The 22,568-nt window shown below is 47.0% G+C and overlaps 1 long non-coding RNA gene across 1 annotated transcript; it reads right to left on the reverse strand.

Moving 5' to 3' along the window:
* Window positions 1-7,442: 7,442 nt before the first annotated feature.
* Window positions 7,443-15,264, reverse strand: LOC144410381 (uncharacterized). The gene is made up of 5 exons (XR_013468417.1): window positions 15,045-15,264; window positions 14,244-14,459; window positions 8,218-8,289; window positions 7,992-8,085; window positions 7,443-7,828 (listed from the first exon to the last, which is right to left on the reverse strand). It is a non-coding gene; the product is annotated as an uncharacterized LOC144410381 (long non-coding RNA).
* Between the last annotated feature and the right edge of the window lie 7,304 nt (window positions 15,265-22,568).

Consider the following 22,568-nt stretch of genomic DNA (forward strand, 5'->3'; position numbering starts at 1 on the left):
CCAGATGGGACCCACCGCTTCACCTCGCCGGCAAAGACGGAGACAACGGGAGACTTGAGAGAGACGTCTGAGGGGGAGAAATAGGCCGTAAAGTAACGCAGAGACTTTCAGAAGAGAATCCTCTTGGACACAAAGCGAATATCTGCTGGTCTCTCTCATTGGTTCTGTTCCGGTGTCTCGTATGTCTTTGCAGGATGTGGACTTGCCTCCCATGCAGGTCCAGGATGAGTGAATGAATCCAGATCTCACTGCGACCTTCTCTGCACGGAGGCTGCAGCTTTCTCCTCGTAGAGGCGCTTTGTTTCTGTGTCACTTGTTAAATGAAATAGTCGGAGTTGAATCGATCAGATTCATTGATCTTAGGACGCCCCCCCCGGGTGAATTATTCTCAAGCGATAATCTCGTGTATTGTCAGTGCGAATGATTCAATATCCGCCAATCTGCAGTCAGAAGAAGCAGTTTGTTCGGTTGAACGAGACAAAACGTGACGTCATGCTGGCAGTTGGTACATTATTGCGTTGAATGTGTGATTCTTTTTCTACCCGAAGACAAACGTTGGGAACTTAAGCAGGATTGCGCTAAAAAGGAGCGATTTATTTATTCATAAATCAAATGTATAAATGATTGTTATTTAGTATGCATGGTGAACGGGACCAAAAGACTCGAAGATATGATTTATTCATGCGTCTCTCTGCCTCCCAGCAACAGAATAGGAATGAAACACAATGGAAACATTTCTTCCTTAATCTAAATAAAAATGAGACTCACCAAAAAACCTAATTAGAAGGTTTTCTTTGTCACGCCGCCGACATACGAGTTAATAACACATCCACTAAATAAAGTGCAAAGCCAGGGTTCTGATTGAATTACCTTTGTAATGCCAATAAAAGTATGTATTTTAATTAACTGGTAGCAACAGCAACAAACAGACGTGCATCTGGAGCTTTAAGGTGTCGGATTAGAATCCAAGTCGCACGTTTCGCTTCGTAACGCTGAACGCAGTCGCGTCTGTGATGCCGTTTCCGTTTGTTCTTCCTTAGACCACTAATCCCTCTGCTGGCGTCCCTCAGAGGGGGGGGGGGGGGGGGGGGGAGTTACCACGTCAAGAGGTCAAGGGTCAAACCCCGATATCAACAGGCTTGTAGCACAGATGGATGTTTTCCACTTTCAGCTCTAGACAACCAACAAGATACGATCCGTCTATCCAATATGTAGGAGGGGGGCTTAACATGGGGGCTTAACATGACCTGCTGTGCATCAAAGTATGAATCAGCAGAAGTAGGAAGGAAGGAAGGAAGCGAAGGAGTGAAGTAGGACGTAGCTGCTGATGCGTCCTGTTCACACACCGACCGGGGGGGGGGGGGGGAGGAAAGTGGGTCACACCTTTCTGTAGGTCAAAGTGGAATAAGAGACGTCATGAATCATGCAGCTCGCGCACGCTGCGACACACTGTGGTTGTGTGTGTGTGTCCGGAGGGAGGCTCCTTGGTGGTTCGCCCGCGTCTGTGTGCGATTGTGCGTTCGTGAGCGCCCGACATTTTCCCACAATGACCGCGTTTCTCCTTTATGCCTGAAAACAGGTTTTTACTGGCAAAGCCTGAGAAGATTAACGGGGGGATCAAAGAGGGCTTTTTAATTGGACAAATGTGTTGTGTTTCAGTATTTCTTCCCTGGAGATCGTTGTAGCAGGAATATTTATGTAGAACCAAGGAGAAAAAATACTCCAATACTCGGTAGAAGAAAGAAGAAGAAAGGTGTGCTGCTGAGAGGATCAGTTAGAGGGTTGTTCCCCGGTTTGGTACCAGAGTTCCGTTGCACATTGATGATCAGGTGGTGGATTTTCCACCTTTGGACAAAGTCAACAAATTAAACATTTAACGGGAGTTTAAAAAGAACTCAAACGGAGGCTGAAGACCCAGAGATGCTGCTGAAGAGCAGCTGGGGTCCTGCTGGTTTGTGTCCAGCCTGAAAAGGGAGCATGTGACACCCCCTCCGAGCCCACCCGGGACTGACCCCCACATATGGGGGGGCCGAGGCCCGACACGTTCAGGCAAACACGGGTTTGCAGGGGGCAAGTCCCCTCAGCCTGTTCGGCCCGTTATCTGTCGGACCATCCGGGGGGGTCAGCTGGATGGAGCGAGGCACCGACAGGAGCCTGTGGAAGTGCGACGTATCGTAGAGATCACGATCTCGCTTCATCCCTGGCGCTCTCTTAACTGCTGGCGCAGTTGGCGCTGGCGCTTTTTCTTTTTCATGAAAAAGAAGAAAAAAAAGCAGGAATTAGATGTAAAAACTACACTTTTTTGAATAATACGATTGACTTAAACTCAGCAGGGTGCCAGCCACAAGTGCATTATGGGAAAAAAGACGTCTGGAAGCAACACAGACGGCGAACCATGAGAGAAGCGGTTTATTCTCATGTGGAACCGAACAAAGTCTCGTTTCACACGAGGAAGGAAAACAGGTCCAACGGATGAAATACAAGATAGTTAACGGACAGATTTCCCCCATTTGATTGCTCACATTAAGACACTTTTTCCTGCTCAAATTTATTGAGAAAAATAATCTTTAATTATGTGAATGAGGCATTATCGTATCAAGCATGAGCTCATTGGCATAAATGATCAGAATACTTTTTTATACTTTGTATCTACGCAGCGTTTAAATGAATCCGTAGACGAGTGATGTGAATACGAACATAAAGATGAAACTGCAGTTTGTTCGATGTGAGAATTACTGGCTCACATTTAGAAGAAAAAACAGATTTACATGAAGCAGAACGACGAATGTAGAACAACGAACATTTTGAAGACACTATTTGGGAACGCGGTAAACGAACGATCTACTAGATATCGATATGAAACTTTACATACATTAAGATGTCTTTTGTATGACAGGTTTTCTTGAATATCATGTTTAAATGTCCACATTCAGAATTACCTAATGGTTACTTTTGGTGAATTTCAAAGTAAAACAAATAAAATGTATAGTATTATTTTCTATTTTGTTTTTCCAGTAAAAGAAGAAAGTTAAAAACAATCAACGGTACAAATCTCATCGTGCAACTGTGCCTCTCGGATGTAATTAAGCCTCTCTGTACGAGCACGCCGTGACGGACAGGCGGCCGACAGGCAGGAAGTCAGTGTGAGAGCCGAGGAAATGATAAGAGCAGGAATCATCTGGGACATCATCTGGAAGCAAGAAAGTACGAGTTGATGGTCACTCATTTGGTCTCCTACACACACACACACACACACACCATATACAGAGTGTGTGTGTGTGTATCTATTAAGTAGATATAATGTTGATGGCCATTTTACAAAACAAAAACATGAAAACGTTCAGATGTGTTTACCACAGCGGAGATGTTTTCTATTATTTGTGTGCACCAGATCTGCTCCGGTACCTACAGCCTCCAGGAAATAGACCCAGCCTCACGTGATGGGCCTCCTCCAAGTGACAAACCGCGACTCGCTCACTGGACACAAAATCAAGAGAGAGAATAATCTGAGTGTGACGAGGTGCCGGATCTCTGCATCGAGCACATGACAGCACGTTGACCACGTCGTCCCCGCGTTTCATCTTGTGACGTAGAACCCCTACAGATGGTCCGCTGAGCAAGGCACTCATCCGCTCAGTCTTCCTCCAGTGACTGAAGAGAGTTTCCCTTCGTCTGGATGACCTCCATCTCCGCCTCAGGCTGCTTCTCATTACGCACGCGAGGACACCGAGACGCACAAGCTGACTAATAAATACTGATGTTCAGAAATGAAAGTTAATTCCTGTTATGAGGATTAATGGCCGTCTCGGCGGCGGCTTGTGTTCCAGTCATCAGCATTTTTTTACTAGATATTTTGATGACCCTAAAGAATGTTTTTGGCTTCTGACACGCTGAGCGTTCAGACAGGAAATCCAATCTGCAGACCTCAGAAATAGATTCATTACCTGTGGAGGTCTGCACGCCTCACCTGCTTTCATCTACACACATCCAGGTGATTCCACAGCAAGTGAGGCTGCCGGAAGGCCGGATTATTATCCAACTGTCCATTCAGCTGTGGCCCCAGTCTTATTTAAAGAAATGGCCCCGACTGAACCTCTTGGCTGGTCTCCAGTCCGCTCGAGTCAAACTCCGGCAGTTCAGCTGCTGCGGCCCCGCGACAAATCTCCACAAATATCATTTCCAAACATCGGAGAGAAGCTTCGACATCGAGGTCAACGGGGCAGAGAGTGAAGTGACGGTATTCACAAACAAGGTATTTGAAAAGTGCCTCCTAATATAACGAATGTATGTTTGTACTCTGAGCATTCCTGAGATATGGTCCTTTGACCTCCAGAATCTGATCTCCAGGTCCATCAGGATGTTGAGGGAACAAGTCAAAATGCGCTGATAAGATTCCTGGTAGGGAACTGAACCAAAACGTAAAGACACACACGTCAGTAACTGCAGACAATCACACATTTCTGAAACATCCGTAGAAATGTAACAACCGCGAGGCGAACTTTCACCCCCCCCTGCAAAGTGACTCATTAAGTCTGATGGGCGAAGTATTGATTGGGCGCTGCTGGGATGAGGGCGGGCCTTGTTCTGCCGAAGAACCAAATCGACTGAGACCATTTCCTTCCGTTCCTACCTGCATCATTTTAAGGCAAATCAAATTCTACACATCGACTTCTAGGGGATTTTTCACGAGTCGGGGTCCTTTAGTCACTTGTCATAACCGTAGAGCGCGATGCAAATCCGCCACGTCGGTAACTTGTCAAGCATCACAGGCAGCAGGAGTTTGTCTGTTTGTGTGTTTGTTGATCCTCTTTATTACTGCTGGAGAGGATGTGCAGCTCCAGCCCTAAACCTCGCCGGCCCAATCTCCCCTGCATGATTGAATAGGCTAAGCCTTATCTCCCCCCCTGGTCAATATCATATACCTGCCGGTGCTTAGCGATTGCCTGCCCCCCCCCCCCCCATGTAGATGCTTGTCAAATAGAACGAGGGCCAGGGTTTATCGATCGGGTGATGGGGTGGGTGGCAACAGAGAGATTGGTTGGATTTAGGTCAGTCTAAGCGATCCTGGGGGAGTATGGGAGGAGGGTGGGGGGGGTGGGGGGGGTGACTCCTTGAGCAGTTTGATGAAGCCCCCCCCCCCCCGTGTGATGCTACCAGTGTTGTAGTCTTCCTCCCATCTCTACCCAACAGAGGTGTCTGCTGAGATCGTGGTCCATTTTTGAGTTTTTGAATATGACAAAATATCCGAGGTGTAACTTTTCTCCTCCTCGCCGCTGCAGGAGAAGCACGAGGAGTTCTTCCTCTTTTACCGACAGTCATGACATATTGTTGGGACAACTGTCTTTGAGTAGTGAAAGTACAGCCGGTCGAATGTAATAAAACGTGATCAGCTTCCTGAAAGTCCGGCTCGTGGTTCCTGGTCCCGCTCTTCAATCGCGTTGGTGAGTAGAATGTCATCGTCAATGTCTTTGACCTATAACAAGACTATAAAAGTAAGAGCCTGGTTGCAATAAGAAGAGAGTGAGAGGAAGAGCTTCCTGTCTGGAGTCATTTGTGCAATCATTGTATTTGTCAACGACATCTTTGTCTTTATTTTACCGTTTCCGTGCTGCACACTCACCCAACAACCATCCTGCCTTGATCATCATTTGGAACAATTTCCTATATTCTTAAATCCTATTATAACTTATTTACCTACAATTGACATTATCCAGCTCTCTGTTTAAAAGGTCTACACAAAAGTGATGTGTTGCATGTCTATTTGAAGCACATTAAACGGCATAGTGTGATTATACTGGATTAATGTCTAGCAACGGTTTCATGACCAGTCCAAATAAACATTTGGTGTTGAGTTGTTTGGGTCCACTAAACCTACCTGAGAGTGCTGCTGTTCATGAGTCAGCGCTTGTTCACAGGAGATGCTCTGCTCGTACATGAAATTGAACAACAAAACCAACAATCAGCGAGGCCTCGGTCGCTGCTCGTCGGGTTCATTGGAATGCAGCAGGCCTGCGGGACGAGCTGCCGGGCGCCGACCTCCCATCGAATCATCTCGCCTACCAAATGTGAAAAATAATGTGCGCACAAGTCGGCCTGTGGAAAGTCGAGCCATTAACATGACATCGTTACCTAATTGAAGGAGACGATCAGGAGTCCAATAACCAAACTGCTCCAACGGGTCATTTGGACTCGGTAAAGTGAAGCCGCTGCTTCAACCAGCAAACATTCCCATCAGGTGTCAAACAACATACAACAGTTCATTTTGTAGACAAACAGGCAAAGGGAGGGGGGGGGGGGGACTGTAGGAACGTCGGAGAGATCTTTTCTAGTGTTTTCTAGTGTGAGTTAGTGAAGTATCAGGACACAAAGGCAGAAAAAAATGATCCATTTATTTTGGAAAACTCCAAAAGAAATTTCAGAGGAGATCAGTGCAAAAGTGAATGACCACCATGGAGAACAGAAGACAAAAGAAGTGCGTAGTATACCTTCAGTAGCTAGCATAGAGGTGCTAATAATGCTAGTTTAACTCTCCAGGCTTTGCTTTCAGCAAGTGCATCTCCAGGTAACACTTTTCCACAACCAACCATGTCAAGCTGCAAACATCTGAAACCACTGACGAGAGTTTACGGAGCAGAGCCGGATCGCTGCCCTCGACGGTCGACCATGGCTGATGCTAAGCTACGACTGCTCAGACAGCCTTTGTGAAGGATCGACCGCCACGTTGAGTAGTCCCCGAATACGATTCTCACCCTCCGTGACCTGTTCCACCTGACCGCCTGGTGCGAGGCTCAGTGCTGAATAATTCCAGCACCAGGAGTCAACGCTACAACATTCGGCTCAAACTCACGTCCCAGGTGAGAAGGAAGCGGAAAACGGATGCGTGATCAGCAAAATAAACCCTCTTCAATGCGGCTTGAGGTTAGAGAGATGCTGCAGAGGGCAGCCAAGCACCTGGATTGGGCTGGTGCCCAACACCCTCAAGGCCCACTCGCGTCACCTGAAGGAGGCACGGAACATAAACAGTGATCCTATGTGGTGCCTTTTCGTTCACATGACCAGATGAAGCCCGAGAACAGAATATGTGTTCAGAAGTAACCAGGCTTTAGTTTTCTCCTCAGAGAAAACATGTCAAATTGATGAGAGCGGAAACAAAAAGGAAATTGTCGTTCTGGAGCCGTAGCTCGGCGTCCAACGTGACAGGCGGTATCTTTTCATGGAGATCCAGACACGGCTAATAATGCCTCTTACCGAGTCAAAACATTGAAGAGCGTCAACGGCCCGTCTGGAAAACTACAATTATCCCAGCATCATGTGATCACATGGTCCGCTCATCACCATCCTCTGTCGTCCTGGTGTCCTTTACTTCCTCAGAACACTTCAGTCGGTTTCCTCCGGAGATACAGACCACGTTTACATGTTTGTCGCTTACTTAAAAGATGCAGTTCCCGTTTATCACGTTCTTTCCCTTCGTCCTTTGCGTTACACGTTGGCACAATAACTCTTCTCATCGGTTTCTTCTTCTCTCCACCCTGCTTCCTTTCCTCCTCATTAGGCTCCTACCCTAAAGGCTCGTCCATATATTTTACCACCAGTCTATTACCTGCCTTTAGACTGCTCAAATATTAAAAGAAGAAGCGGAGTGCAAAAGATGTAGAGAAAGGATCAATATAAAGCTGCTCGCTTCGACCGTGGGAAAAATAGTTTTTTTAAAATCAGATCTTTTAGACAGAAAAGTCGGATTAGAGTCTCCAGACGTCCCCGACCCATCGTGTTGCCCCGGCAACAACGTAGACATCCATAACTACGCAGCTTCGCTGGAGAAGACGCTCTGTTAACGGGAGGGCAGAGGGGAAAGGTCAGTGGACTGCAGAAACAAACCAGTGATGATGGTCACAAAGATCCTAACCAACCTTAAAATGGTTAAATCGTGACATCACAAGTTATTCGAGACACACAAAGCCGCTCAAGAACGGAATTTACAGAAACCCCACCTTTCTTAAAAAACTCCCCCTTAACAGGTGGCAGCTTCGGGCAGAACCTGAGCGCGTGTGGTTTGGCGCCATCGTCCTCGTCAGATGTTCGCCACTGAATAAAACCAAAGGTAACCTCTCAGAAGGGTCATAACTCCAAACCACGTGGCACTTTTCTGCGGTACTTCTGCAGGATGCTTGTCAATGTCACCCCCTTGAAAGAAGTTAGTCCTTCAAATGTTCCCACCTGAGAGAGGTGCATCTTGCGTTGGAAGGTGATTCGTATCCTCCGGCCAGGTTTCTTTCTGCTCATTCAAACCTACACAAAAATCTTGCCAATTAGACATTTTTGTGACAGCTTCAAACACTTTAATCTGTCGCCTTTGCTCCGGTGCTTTTGCCCACAGGAGACGGTTCGACCAGGGAGCAACTACCCCCGGTGTAAAGGCTTGCATTTAAATAGATCCTGGAGATAAGATCAGGGAGGGATTGAAGGGATTATACGTGGTTATCCGCCCCTGTTTTTATCGATGGAAACCGAATAGAGAAAAGTGGTTAGGAGAGGACAGACGTTCCCTGCCAGCGGAGGAGAGGGATGAGTGGCACAGCGCTGCCGCGGGTCTTTTTCTGAAAAATGAAATAATGCAATTGTCTCGTTGGCGGGGAGTTAAGGGACTCGCGCTGAATGGGAAATCCTGCTGTCGGGCCAAGTGAAAAGGAAGGCTTTTAAAAACACATTATCCCCAACAAAGAGTCCACCCAGGGCCATGTGTGATGCACGGGGACGCCTGCACGGACCTGAAAGATACCGCGGCCTTCCTGAAGTGTAAAGGAACCACAATTCTCTCCTCCCCGTCCGCTCATATTCAATAAGCCCACTCCTGGCAAATGAGATGGGAAATTGCCTGCTATCAATACAGGGCCCCTTGGTGAAAGGCATCTTCAGATGTCTCTGAATTGAATTGTTCCGCCATTCATTTGTTGGAGTTAATGAGCATCATGAATGCAGTCCAGCAGCGACCATGACTCCGGAGGTGTTTAATTAATGGGCCTGCAGGGAGAGCCAGGTAACCCAGAGCTACTCGTGTGAAAGAAAGGACACAGTTTGAGTTTAAGGGAGAGGAGGTGAAGGGAAGATTTGGCTCGAGCTTTGCAAAGATTGCCGTTTTAAAAATATTGAATAAGCTTGTTCTCTTTCATGGGGATAATAGTAAGAAGATTTCTGTAAGAATAGAAGAATTCTTGCATCAGAGTTTGTATGAAATGAACACCCGCTCCATTTTCCACTCGCTGAGCTACAGTTGTAGATATGTAGATGCATCGGTCTTACCTGGACGTGCAAGAGAGAGCATACGGAGTTCATAGCAGAGAAACACCAGCTCAAGCTGAAGCATTTGATGATCGCATGAGAGGAACAACAGTACTGAGACAAAATAAAACGTCTCAGAAAGCTGTAAATTGTGCCTGAATCAAGTAAGACGTTTGAAATGTGTGAGGGACGGAATAAACCATTTGACATTCAATGGACTGATCAAAAAGAACTGGAAGTGCGTCTCGGTCCACATCGCCCAGTTTGGTCTTTCAGATAAATGAAATGGATTCAGGTCAATGTCTCTGCTTTCCGTTATGCTCAATTCTACTGTATGAATCCTAAATATTTAACAGCTTAAGCTAATTACCTCATGCATAAAAAAAATGTAAATAGTTGCTTGCCTTTTTTCTATTATTCTCTGCTTCCTTCTCGTATATAATTGCGTGCACAAAGAAAATATCATGGTCCAAACTTCTGTTTGCAAATGCCGTACGTGCAGAAAACGTGCAATCAGCAACCTCACAGGGAAGAGGAAGCAGATAATTAATAAATTAAACCCGGCAGCTGACAAACGAAGAACTGCAGAAAAAAACATCGGGGACTAAGATAAGAAGAAGGAGTGCGTTTATGAAATGAAGTTAATGAAATGTTTATGTGCAGAGAGGGACAATAATTCCTGCTGGCGCCTCAGGTTCGCCCCGGCATCAACGAGACAATAAAAAAAGGAGGATATGAAAATGAAATTAGCCTTTTTCTTTGTCGACCGTGAGCTGGAGATGAAAGTAGGAGGTCACATCACCACAAAAAAAGAAATAAACAACTTCTTTGTTTAATTAAACCGCCGAAGTCAATATTACAATATGTGCACATTACAAAGCAATAAACGGTGTTTGTCTGTGCAGCCCCTCTTATTTTCACAATCAATAATGCACTGTTTGCAATGCAGGTGAATCCTGATTATGCCGTGATGTGTTCGTGCGGCTGCCTGTGGGGGGGGGGGGGGGCGGGTTTGAGTGATTGGGCGCCATTGCTCCTCGGTCTGCACGCGGCTCGGCAGATTGATCCTTCTCGGGCCGGCAGATTCTCGCACTGCATTGATCGGCAAAAACAAATCCATTTTTATGCATTACTCAAAAGATGATTCAGGCGCATCGTTTTGGTCGGACTTCCCCTCCTTTGTTCTTAAGTTTGCAACCACTTCAATATTGCTGCTGACATTTAAGACCCAGCAGCTGAATATCACAGCAGGTTTGGTCCTTTTTGGTGCTTTATGGATTCATTTTATGACCTTAGTAAGGGCAGGAAGCTCGACACTAATCATTCTTATGCAACCGGTTTTATTTAAAGATGCCGCCCAAGCTTAGTCACACGGGGGAGGAGGAAGGAGACGAGGGCCTGTCAGCACACACACACAGGGGAGAGGAAAACACTGACTGAGGTTCATGTTTCCACACTGGAGGCCACATGAAGACACCGAGTGGAACCCCGGACTTCTGCCCAGCGCCTCGCTTCACGTCATCGCAGCTCGACGGGTGTTGTCTCTTCCGGGGACACGACGCGGGAGGAAGAAAAGCTGGAGACAGCAGAGTCTTCCTCGCAAAGGCCGCACCGCAGCAACCGACTCGTGAGCGATTGCGAGCGCTCAATTATGGACGGGGCTTCTGAGATGTGATGAGGCGGCCTCGGGCCAACCCTGGCCGCTGCGTGACGGGACCACAGCTGGTCGATGGAAGCGAGGAAAAGCCACCGCGGGCGCCGGAGGCGAAGGGATTGTATCACTCTACTAAACGTAATGAATTAAAGAAGATCTCTGCATGCGATTAGCATCAAGACATCATTAGAAGGACGCGGCGCCTCCATCCGTCTACAGTTGCCTAATTGGTTTACACCATCACCTGTGGGTTCAGACCGCCTGCCCCACATATCTGTGAAGGGTGAATTGTGTTCATAAATGTAAAATACGGCGCCTCCGTTCAAATCCTTCGAGGGCTTTTATTATATTTGCGGACTTTGATGTTTCCACTACCGGTCTGAAGGGGTCTTCAGTAGATCAACAACTGCAGCAAGACCTGCAGCAGATCCCCCTCAGCTGTTTAGAGAGGTTTTGAATAAACGCGGTGACACAAGGGAGGGCAACGAAACAAAGGGGATGAAAGGGAGATGAAGCACTTTCATGTTCTTTAAAAACGAACAGCGAACGAAGGGGAGAAGAGGCGGCATGAGACGGGTGGAGGCAGGAGAAGACAGGTGGGAGATGGGGGCGGGGGAGGGGGGGCGTCCACACCTCCCCTTCACCCTCCACCTCCACCCCATCACTACATGTGCAGCGTGGAGTTCCTTCAGCTGAAGCTCAATGGGAAAGATCAAGAGGGGACAGAAGAGCACGAATAACTGGACCAGATGATGGCAGAGCTTCTTCTACCTGCAGAAGGTCTTTGGTCTGATCCATTACTTGCAGTGTGAGGATTGTGTGGGCGGATTTGTTGTACGTAAAAGTACTTTATAAGTGTTTATGTTCACCAACCTACCGTCACTGTCTACAATACATATGTAACAGATGTGTTTAGGGCATGGAAGTACTCAGGTACTGATCTTTTCAGCATTTATTTGCTCCTGCAGAAGACAATAAAACACAGACATTGCCTTCTGGTCTCCGCACATCAGCTCCCTACACACAGGGTCTATAGAGGGGAACGTTTACGTCAGGTCGCCCGGATGTAGCGAGTACAAACGGCGCGAAATTAAACAATGACCAACCGTATACTTTTATCACCACTCCATCGTCTAGAATAATGACGCACCACAGCTGAGAACCGTGGTCATGTGACCCACGCTAATGGTAGCTGATGTTAACAGTTATATTTAAGAACATAGCGAAATAGTCGTTTTTCCCTCAACTTACCTTCAACAGAGTAACGCTTCTGTGAAGGAAAAACGGGACTACGGAAGCAGAGGAGGCGCAGGAGAGATGAATCGCAATTTCCGCAAATTTAACTCATCAAAATAAAATTCACACACACACGTTCAACAAGATTGTTGAATAATAACCAAAAATAAGATACAATACATGAAAATGACAGTGTATTTCTAACTCTGTTACATATATATATATATATATATATATATATATACACACACACACACACACACACACACACACTGGAGGCATAAGGCACACTTTATTGTTCTGTTTTAAGCTTTTAGGAAGAAAACAATTAAACGTACTTCTAACAGTTTTCCAGGTGCATAAAGTCCTTTTTTTAAGAAGACGTGAAAACGACATTCCGCGTCAAAAGACGTTTATTTGGCTATTTTTACTTTCAAAGCTCAGGGGAAATATGCTGTGAACATAAAATTAAAAATAGCTAAAAAGTTTGAAGCGCCACGTCGTTGCTGGTGTGCAGGAAGTGAGCTTTATTTCACTGCGGTTGTTAGATCGCTGGCTCTTAATCACGCTAACAATTACATAATGACATAATGAATAGCATGACATCCCATCAAAAAGAGGTCCCGGCCCCCCCCCCGTCCAGCGCCTGCCGCCGAGCCGCGGCAGACAAATCGCCCTCAGTAGGACGGCTGGTAATTTCCCCCGAAATCCTGAACACATCAGGGAAATGAAAGGAGAAGAGCGGCACCCGAGCGTCCCCCTGGAGACACAGGGGACATCGCTTCAAAGACGAGGGCTTTTAGGACGTTTTCCCATCAGGGCCATGAGGCAAAACAACCTGCACCTTCATTACGGGCTGGTTGCAGAGAGAGAGAGAGGATGGGATTCCTCACGGGAGCTTCCACTGCTGCAGAGCGCCGTTAGCATGATGCGGTGTGACGCACACGCCTCCTCTGTAACAATCGGATTGCATGAGTCTCTCTGTGCATCTACCTGTGCAGCTGGTTTGATGGCGTCAGAGAACACAGCTCAGATGGCGATTGGTTGGCGTGCGACCTGACAGGTGTTGGGGGGGGGAGGGCATCTCCAGCCCTGATGCACTGTGGGAAACTCACTACTAATCGACTCCAACCAGTGTCTGAGAGAAGACGTCCTTCGAGAAGATCTCCGCGTTATGTAGAAGGAGAAACTTTTAGAATCAACTGAATTTTTGTGGTTTTATGTTTCTTTACGTTTTTTTAGGTCGCAGCACAGTGTTGATAGTTTGTTCAGCAAATAAATGTCCTGAGAGGAGAAAGGATTGAGTCGCACCATGATATCTTTACAGAGATTACTGCATATTGGAGAAATCTGCAATAAGCAAGACGTAATATGAAAAAGTAAACCAGAAATATTTGAACAAATTATAACGGAGAAAAGTATGGCTGAAATGATGTCACCGCTTCCAAGACGTCATGTGACTTTAAAATAAAACGGCATTCATCAGTGGCCACATTTATTGACTTAATCATGGAAGTACACAATGAAATTAAATATATTTTACGAGACAGCAGAAGCATCGAGGCATTAACTCCGAGAGGCCTCGGTCCATCAAACCTTCACGTCACTGAGCGAGATGTCTTGTTAAGTTTGAGGGCCTTGGTTTGCCCACAATGCATCTTCATCACTCAGTCTACCAGAAACCTGGGGGCCGATAATCCCGAGCAGACTAAATACCAACACGCTATCTCCACAGCCATGAAAGGAGACCTGAAAGTCTCATTGATGAACAAAATATCTCAGCAAGATATCGAAAAGGGGCGGGAGATTCGACCGAAATCCTCTTAACGTTTTAATTTGCCGCTCTCGAGCCCGGAGTGTGTGATTTCGTTCCCCCCCCCCGTCGGTTCTCGGAGCAGACAGCATCCCCTCATCCTCATTGATCAGCTCGTCAGACCAGCCGCTGTGTTTCGCCGGAGATAATGTTTTAATTAACGAACTTCAATATCCAATTAAGATTCGATGTAGATGCTTTATAGAGGTCAGTAAATGAAGGCAGAGGAGGGGGGGGTGGTGATGGGATCGATAGTAGTACCTGCTTGTGGTCCTCAGGTTTTTGAGGGGTCCTTGGTTGTCGTGGTGAGGGAACCTGGGGGGGGATTAGAGGCTCACACTGACTCCTGATGAGGCCTCAGTCGCTGTGTGGGTTTTCCTGACAAGTCAAAGGACCAGAACGACCTTGTTCCACCTCATTAGCGTAGTCGGGCTCAGCGGCCACCGCTGTTTAACGTCTTTGATCCACAGTTTCTCTCTGTGGAATTAAATGTGTGTTACGTTCTGTTACTGTTGCATTATTGGGTTTTACTCTGCGTTTCTGACGTGTTCATGTCAGGGTTAGTCAAAACATTTACATAAAGTGGGCCTGAAAATATTCTTTCTGCGGAAGGCACCTGTGAAATGGGCATTACGGTCTAAAAGCAAGGCGATTTTATTTGAACAGCACATTCCAACGACGAGGCGATTCAAAGTGCTAAAACCATCAAACCATTAAAAAGATCCAAACATAAAGCAGAGATTTAAATACAGGCAAGAACATTGATTGAAGTATAAAAGAAAGGCAGCAGCCAACAGAAAGGGGGGGTTCATCCCCAGGGGAGCAGGAGCTCCTGAGCCCAGAGAGTCTGGGTTGGTTTCTGAGAGGCGTTCAAAGCGTCAAACAATAAACCAACCACCAAAGAATAAAGTGACGCAGCAGAGTGCTGTATTAGGCAAATGGACGCGCTCCAAACACAACTGAAAACACACGACTGTTACACAAATGACCAAACGTCATGACTCACGTGACACAACTTGGACAAGCGGTAGTCAAAACATTCGTAGCTCAGCGCTAGCTTACCTTGGCTAAAGTAAAATAGCGTCTCGACAGAAAAAAAGTCTTCAGATTCAACAGCTATGACGTCAAGTTACGGCTCACTCCTCTCCGGAAAAAACCTTTGTCGAACCAAAGAACATCCACAACAGGGATTCATTTTGGCCGCAGACGGTAGTAAAATGTCCCTTATCGCAGCATTTAGCCGAGCAAAGTGTTTGCTTGCCTGTGAGACGCCAACTTCCTGTTAGCCGCTCAGAAGCTTCTAGAAGCTTCTGTTCATTGGTGGAAGGTCCAAAGGCGACGTGTCCGCCTATCGTTCCCCATGGAGCTGCTCTGGTGATCCTGATTGGTGCTGTCAACGTTAGGATACTGGAAATGGCCCAATTCTATAGGCTCTAACGATTCCCATGAGCTGTCAATCACGGTAAGCAGCCAATCCGTCGCAGAGAAACAGCCCTGTGCACTGAAGAGACATTTTGTGTCGATTTTTTTGTCATTTTTCATGGTAAATTACGAGGAAATCTGGTTTGATTCTTTTTTTAAAGCCCTACACTGATGTATTGGGGTGTAGTGAACACTACTGGTGATATACAAGTGAAATAAATACTTTGGCACATAAGAAAACGCAAATGCCCCACAATGATCCAAAAAACTAAATTCTGGTGATCCCGCCTAAACTCTGGTAAAATAATTTCCAAAAATGTGTCCTTCACTTTAACTAAATCTGCCTTTTGAGAGAGAGAGAATGAAGAGCTATAATATTATAATTCTAAAAGGATAATCGTTCTCAAAGTACTGTTGATTCAAGGTAAATCTGAAACATAATAATGGTGCAAGATAGAAAGGTCCATCTAAGGGACAAAAAATCATGATTCACATTAATAAGGCGCAGGGAGGGTGCGCTGGGAACCGCAAGGTTGGTGGTTCGAGTCCCAGCTGCCCCCATGTCCCTGAGCAACACACCTAACCTCAAAATGTAATGTAAGTCGCTTTGGATAAAAGCGTCAGCTAATTGACCTGTAATGTAAGATGAGTTAAAAGTTGAGTTGCTCTAAAACAGTTTGTCAGATTTGGCAACAAACGGTACATTTATTAATGTGCTACTTAATGCCCCAAATCCCAAGTCCACGAAGTGTACTAAAGACGTGTACTAATGATTTGTACTAAAGACGCGTACTAAAGACGTGTACTAAAGATGTGTACTAAAAATGTGTACTAAAGACATGTACTAATGATTTGTACTAAAGACGCGTACTAAAGACGTGTACTAAAGACGTGTACTAAAGACGTGTACTAAAGATGTGCACTCACAGAAGCTCAATAAAACCGGAAATGGCACAGAAGAAATGACAGATCTTGAATCAATTTCCACCATTATAACGAGGGGGATAACAAGGTATTTGATTGAAAGTGAACATGAACACCAAAGGACGTGTTAAAGAAAGCCGCTCCTGGGACGAAGGTGGTTACGTTACGGCCGAACGTTTAACAGAGCGAGACGGAGATGAATCATCACAAATGGCGTTCATGACTCTCCAATAACACACCTTTCACCGCAAATGTTTTAATCAATAGCAAGCAATCAAGTGTTCATTACTTTGGTTTATGCTCTTACTGTTCGCTGGAATCGAACGCTATTTGTCCGTTAAGTTGGAGAAACAATACAGTTTTTTTTTTCTCCCTCTCACTATGAAACGACAAATTCACATTGGCAGCTGGATCGTTTCATCAAATCCTTGTTAAACCATTGTTAACCATTAAAGATCTTTCTAATCTTTCACCTCTGAAGTAAAAGTTTAAAGTGACTGACTTCTTAACCGGTTATGAAACACTGATTCCTCGACATCACCTTCGTGAGTAAACAAGCTGTTTCTACGAGGTGATTCTAAGCGCTCGGCAGTCGCATCCCACAAAGTCACACACACTTTGTGCCCTTTGACGTGAGAATAAGAACATTACGGGGAGAAGGGGCCACCGGCTTCATTAAACGGCCTCACCTGTCCGTTGACGACAGGTGAGGCTCTATAATTGAGCATCGTTTTATTACCCTTCACACAGTCACACCTGAAAAGTCCGTTTGCAATGGACGACGGTCACAAACGACCCGGTTCCTTCATTTCTGGGGCAACGGGGCGCCGGCGTCTGGGAGGCGAGAGGGCAGAGGCGGCCGTGTTCCGTTCTCTCGGCCTAATGAGCGGTCGGACCTCCACAAGGTGACTTTCCTTCATCACCACAGGACTTGCTCACACTTTTTGTTTCCCCCCCCTTTTCTCTCCACTTTCTTCTTCTTCAGCTGTCACGTCCTCCACACCTCCTCCGCTGGGCCGGCCAGCTGGAGTCCTCACGCCCCAACACCCCGCGAGCTTGAAAGGGCTCTAATTAAAGCCAATGTTTAAATACCTTCACTAATCCATAGACCATTGTAGTGTATTAAGACTCCCATCATTGATTAGACAGGCTGATTCAAGGAGCCCCGGAAAGGAAAACTCATTAGGAGAGATTTGAAAGATGTCCTCTGTTGATAGCAAGCGAGGGTTCTTCACCCTGTTTGTTTGCTTGAGAGGATCATTTTCTTAATGGCTGATAAGTAAACGTAACTATGCCGAGGATTGGTCAATAAATAACTGTAAATAATACTCTTCCAAGGACAGTAAGAAAACTAAATGATTTGTCTTTTGCATGTAGTTATTACGGAAAGCAATATAAGAGAATAAGCAGTCACACAACAGCAGGAAGTAAAATGGACAAGGTGAGTATTTCAAAATAAAAGTTAAAAATGTCAAAATGTGTAATATTTGCTGCTTATAAAAGGAGAGATTATTGCCATATTGCTGAGGGCACATGAGCACATGAGGTGAATATTTCACCTGACAAAATAGTATAGAATGCGATTGAACGGTACGTCACCGTACCGTGAACTCCATTTAAGTCCTTTCATTTGAGTTCAAGGAATTTAATGATATGCTGACGGAAGATGCCGGTGATGCTCCGACCCTCCAGAGGTGCTGTTCGCTGAACCCAACCTGGTCAACAGGTTCACTCAAGTCTCTTTTATTGTGTGAAGGGAAAGAAGGAGTCCCAAAAAGTGCTTCATTTCCTTTCTCAGGATCACATTTCTTTCAGCCGGAGGCGGAGGACTTGGACCCACCGTGCTCCTGCCTGACGAGGCCTGGATGTGATGTAAAAAGAGAGAGACTACTGCCTCATGCAGAGAAGGAGACGAGGGAGAGGAAGGTCACAGTCTCCTGCTCCCCTGTGTGCTCATTGATCTGCAGGCTCCAATCCAAGCTCTGTATTAAATCACCCTGGGGTGCAGAGCCAACCTGTTCTCCCTTTCTCTTTGTTCAGACCTAAGATAACAGAAAGCATTTTGCCTCTATAGCATTTCCACCCTTTATCCTTTCTTTCCCCTCACTTTTTTCTCTCTTCACCTCTGTCTGCTCCTCTCTGGTCCTTCTTCTTCTCTCCTCTTCTCCATCTAGCACATTGTAATGGAGTCCTTTGTAACGCCCTGATGGAAAGACCACTTCCAAACAAAGGCCGCCCACATGGCGGAACAGGGACAATGAATAGGTTATTTTGTTTGAGCTCTTCATCCCTGACAGACAGAGAGGAAAGAAAGGAAGACAAGAGACGGGAGGAGAACTTCAGTCGGATGCATCCGATGCGCCGTCACAGCGCCTGCCTCAGTCGAAGCGAAGCTGGCTGTGTGCTTTCTTCAGAGGCCGGGTGTGTGCGTTCTTCATAGGACGGATGTGTGCGTTCTTCATAGGCCGGGTGTGTGCGTTCTTCATAGGCCGGGTGTGTGCATCCTTCATAGGCCGGGTGTGTGCGTTCTTCATAGGCCGGGTGTGTGCGTTCTTCATAGGACGGATGTGTGCGTTCTTCATAGGCCGGGTGTGTGCGTTCTTCATAGGCCGGGTGTGTGCGTTCTTCATAGGCCGGGTGTGTGCGTTCTTCATAGGCCCGGTGTGTGCATCCTTCATAGGCCAGGTGTGTGCATTCTTCATAGGCCGGGTGTGTGCATCCTTCATAGGCCAGGTGTGTGCATCCTTCATAGGCCGGGTGTGTGCATCCTTCATAGGCCAGGTGTGTGCGTTCTTCATAGGCCGGGTGTGTGCATCCTTCATAGGCCGGGTGTGTGCGTTCTTCATAGGCCAGGTGTGTGCATCCTTCATAGGCCAGGTGTGTGCATCCTTCATAGGCCGGGTGTGTGCGTTCTTCATAGGCCAGGTGTGTGCATCCTTCATAGGCCAGGTGTGTGCGTTCTTCATAGGCCGGGTGTGTGCATCCTTCATAGGCCAGGTGTGTGCATTCTTCATAGGCCGGGTGTGTGCATCCTTCATAGGCCAGGTGTGTGCGTTCTTCATAGGCCAGGTGTGTGCATCCTTCATAGGCCAGGTGTGTGCATTCTTCATAGGCCGGGTGTGTGCATCCTTCATAGGCCAGGTGTGTGCATCCTTCATAGGCCAGGTGTGTGCATCCTTCATAGGCCGGGTGTGTGCGTTCTTCATAGGCCGGGTGTGTGCGTTCTTCATAGGCCCGGTGTGTGCATCTTTCATAGGCCAGGTGTGTGCATTCTTCATAGGCCGGGTGTGTGCGTTCTTCATAGGCCAGGTGTGTGCGTTCTTCATAGGCCAGGTGTGTGCATCCTTCATAGGCCAGGTGTGTGCGTTCTTCATAGGCCGTGTGTGTGCATTCTTCATAGGCCGGGTGTGTGCGTTCTTCATAGGCCAGGTGTGTGCATCCTTCATAGGCCAGGTGTGTGCATCCTTCATAGGCCGGGTGTGTGCGTTCTTCATAGGCCAGGTGTGTGCATCCTTCATAGGCCAGGTGTGTGCGTTCTTCATAGGCCGGGTGTGTGCATCCTTCATAGGCCGGGTGTGTGCGTTCTTCATAGGCCGGGAAGCGCCAGAGAAGTCTTCCCTAACTCCTGCTTTAATATAGATATATCATACGCAGTCTGGCCTGACGTTGGCTGGGATGGACTCCAGCGAACCTGTGTGCAGGATAAGCGGTTTGAAGATTTTGTACCAGCATTTCTTGATGTGTCTTTGTGTCTATCAACATGCAGGATCTCTCCAACGCAGCGTATCTCTGTTTAGAGCAGATGTTATAATCATGCTATGCTCACACACTGTGAGGGTTCACGCATGGTGGCGCTGAGGGAGTGACAGCTTCTCCCTCAGATCAGGACTGACAGAAGCAGATGACTCAATTAGCGACATTTGGGTTTGGCTCAGTGATTGACAGGTAATATTTGCTGCTAATGTGCCAGAGCGTAACTTTCGAGGAGACAGTTGAGCAGATGAATATCCTGGTGTTACTCTTCTTTTATCTGCGGTAAAGTAGTGTGGAGATACTGACAAACCTAAAGGATGTTGGAAAGCATGAGATGATGTCACATGAACAGTTCTTTGGGGATAGAAAAAGGTCGGTATGAGGATGAGCTCTCATCTGCAGCATCACGCAGCCCGGAGGAGGGCCGGGTCTGACCTTTGAACTCTCCTTTAACTAAACACGTGGCTGGCGGTGTGCGTTTTTACTCGACCTTTGATTGTGTTTTTGTTGTTGATATTTTGGAGGATTTTCAGTCAGTTTATTGAAGATTAGCAGAACCTTTGGCTGTTAATTTCAGACTTGTTTTCCTGCACTACACACCTTGTTCAGGTGGACAAAAGGTCATTCAGCATACAAATGTTCATGCTGACTGAAAAGCACAACTTCAGACACAGAAGGAGACGTCTTTTTATATCATTTTCTCTACTATACTATAAATAGAGACTCTTTTCTTCACACACACATACAAAGGGATACATATTTGCAACGGCACAAGGAGACACATCCCTCTCCTCTCCTTCTCTCACACAGATCACACAAACGCACACACCGCCACAAACACACACAAAGTGTGGATGTGGCTGTTTGTGCGTTTGTTACGTACATGGGGGAAATGTGAAATAAGTTGAGCAGTATGATGAGGTCTTAATCCCGAAGTGCAGAAGCTACGAGCTTGATGACGAAATGTTCCATGTGGAGCCGCCATGTTGACGCTGTCCATCCTGAAGAGGAGGCGCGGTGAACTTTTCACCCGACGGGAGTGTGTGGGGGGGGGGGTGAGGGGGGGGTGAGGGACTCCTCCGGCGTCCACAAACACACAGAGGAGAAATGTCGGTGGCAGACGGATAAAGCGGCGCTTTGGTTCTTCTGTAGACACACAGACACACACACCGCCGCATCAATCGAGCTGTTCTCCGGGAGGAGGAGGAGGAGGAGGAGGAGGAGGAGGAGGAGCGAGTCCCGTTCACAGGAGCAGGTTCTGCCAGAGAAAAGCTGCCGAGGTGGAGCGAGCTCATCGCCCCGTAATGGGAAAGCAATGGAGGAGCGCACACCGCACATTGTGTGAAACTCCACCAAATGATTTCTGTGTCTCCAGCTGCACAGCAGCCGTGACACAGAGTCTGATGGAGGCTGCTTGTGTGTTTTTGTGCGTACCTGTGTGTGTGTGTGTGTGGGGGGGGGGGGGGGGGAAAGGTGTGAGCTAAACTCACACCTTTCTCCTGCAATAAACCTCCATCCGTCTGAGAGCCTGCAAACATCTTCACACAGAATGCATCTCTCATCCTCCAAAATATGTGTCTGGGTGAGTTAATGACCAAATAGCGACTATAATTACGCTGTCTGGAGGAAATAGGGGGGGTTTCGTGAGCTTGATGAGTAGTCTGAGTGGGATTTCATTAGTGTATTTATTAAGTGATCTGCCGTGAAAGGATTTGATTAAATGTGTGCATTTTCTAGCAGAGCCCTGGTGGAGATGTTCCCACTAGAAAGACGCCATTTGCATCTACAGATTTCCACTCAGAGCCCGTTGCAAACAGCTGGAGGCTTCAGTGCTTTTCCCAAAGGCTGTCGGGCTGGAAGGGGGCAAAGAGAAAGACCAAGGACGTGGATTCAGAAGCACAAATCCAGACCCGAATCCAGACCGCCAGCCTGCAGCGACGCAGAGTCTCCACTGACCGGCTCCGTGCAACATGGTCATCATTACCACAAGTTATGCTTCTAGTTTAGACACAACAAGGAGCCTGTTGATGTAGACATCTTTGTTGTTTGTGAAAACCTTGGGCCAGCCCCCCCCCTCCAGCATCAGGCCTGAACACAGAAGTGAATGGAGGGCGGTGCAGGGGGCGGGAGGGGGGGGGCATTGGGAGGAGAGGAAAGGTTAATTGGTTTTGTTGACCATCTGTCTGCAAAGGAGGCGGGTGAGAGACGGCCCTCCCCACGCTGGATAGGGAGGACTCAAGGATTTAAGTCGGCTGATTGGCAGTGACCCGTCCTATTAATAGAGCAGCTTCATCTCACTCCATCCGGCCTCCGCTTCTCTGCCTCCGTCCTTCCTTTCTTCTTCTGTGTTTTGTGCTGGCTGCACTTTTCTGTTTCCTCTTTGTGGACCTCACACAGGTCAGGTGGCTGAAGAAATCTCTCTGTGAGGGATGCATTCAGTCAGTCTGAAGGCATACAGTGGGGTTGATTCCCCGGGGAGGTGGTGGG

Source organism: Gasterosteus aculeatus, chromosome 7 (genome assembly GCF_964276395.1).
Source record: "Gasterosteus aculeatus chromosome 7, fGasAcu3.hap1.1, whole genome shotgun sequence".
In the NCBI taxonomy this organism is placed as follows: Eukaryota; Metazoa; Chordata; class Actinopteri; order Perciformes; family Gasterosteidae; genus Gasterosteus; species Gasterosteus aculeatus.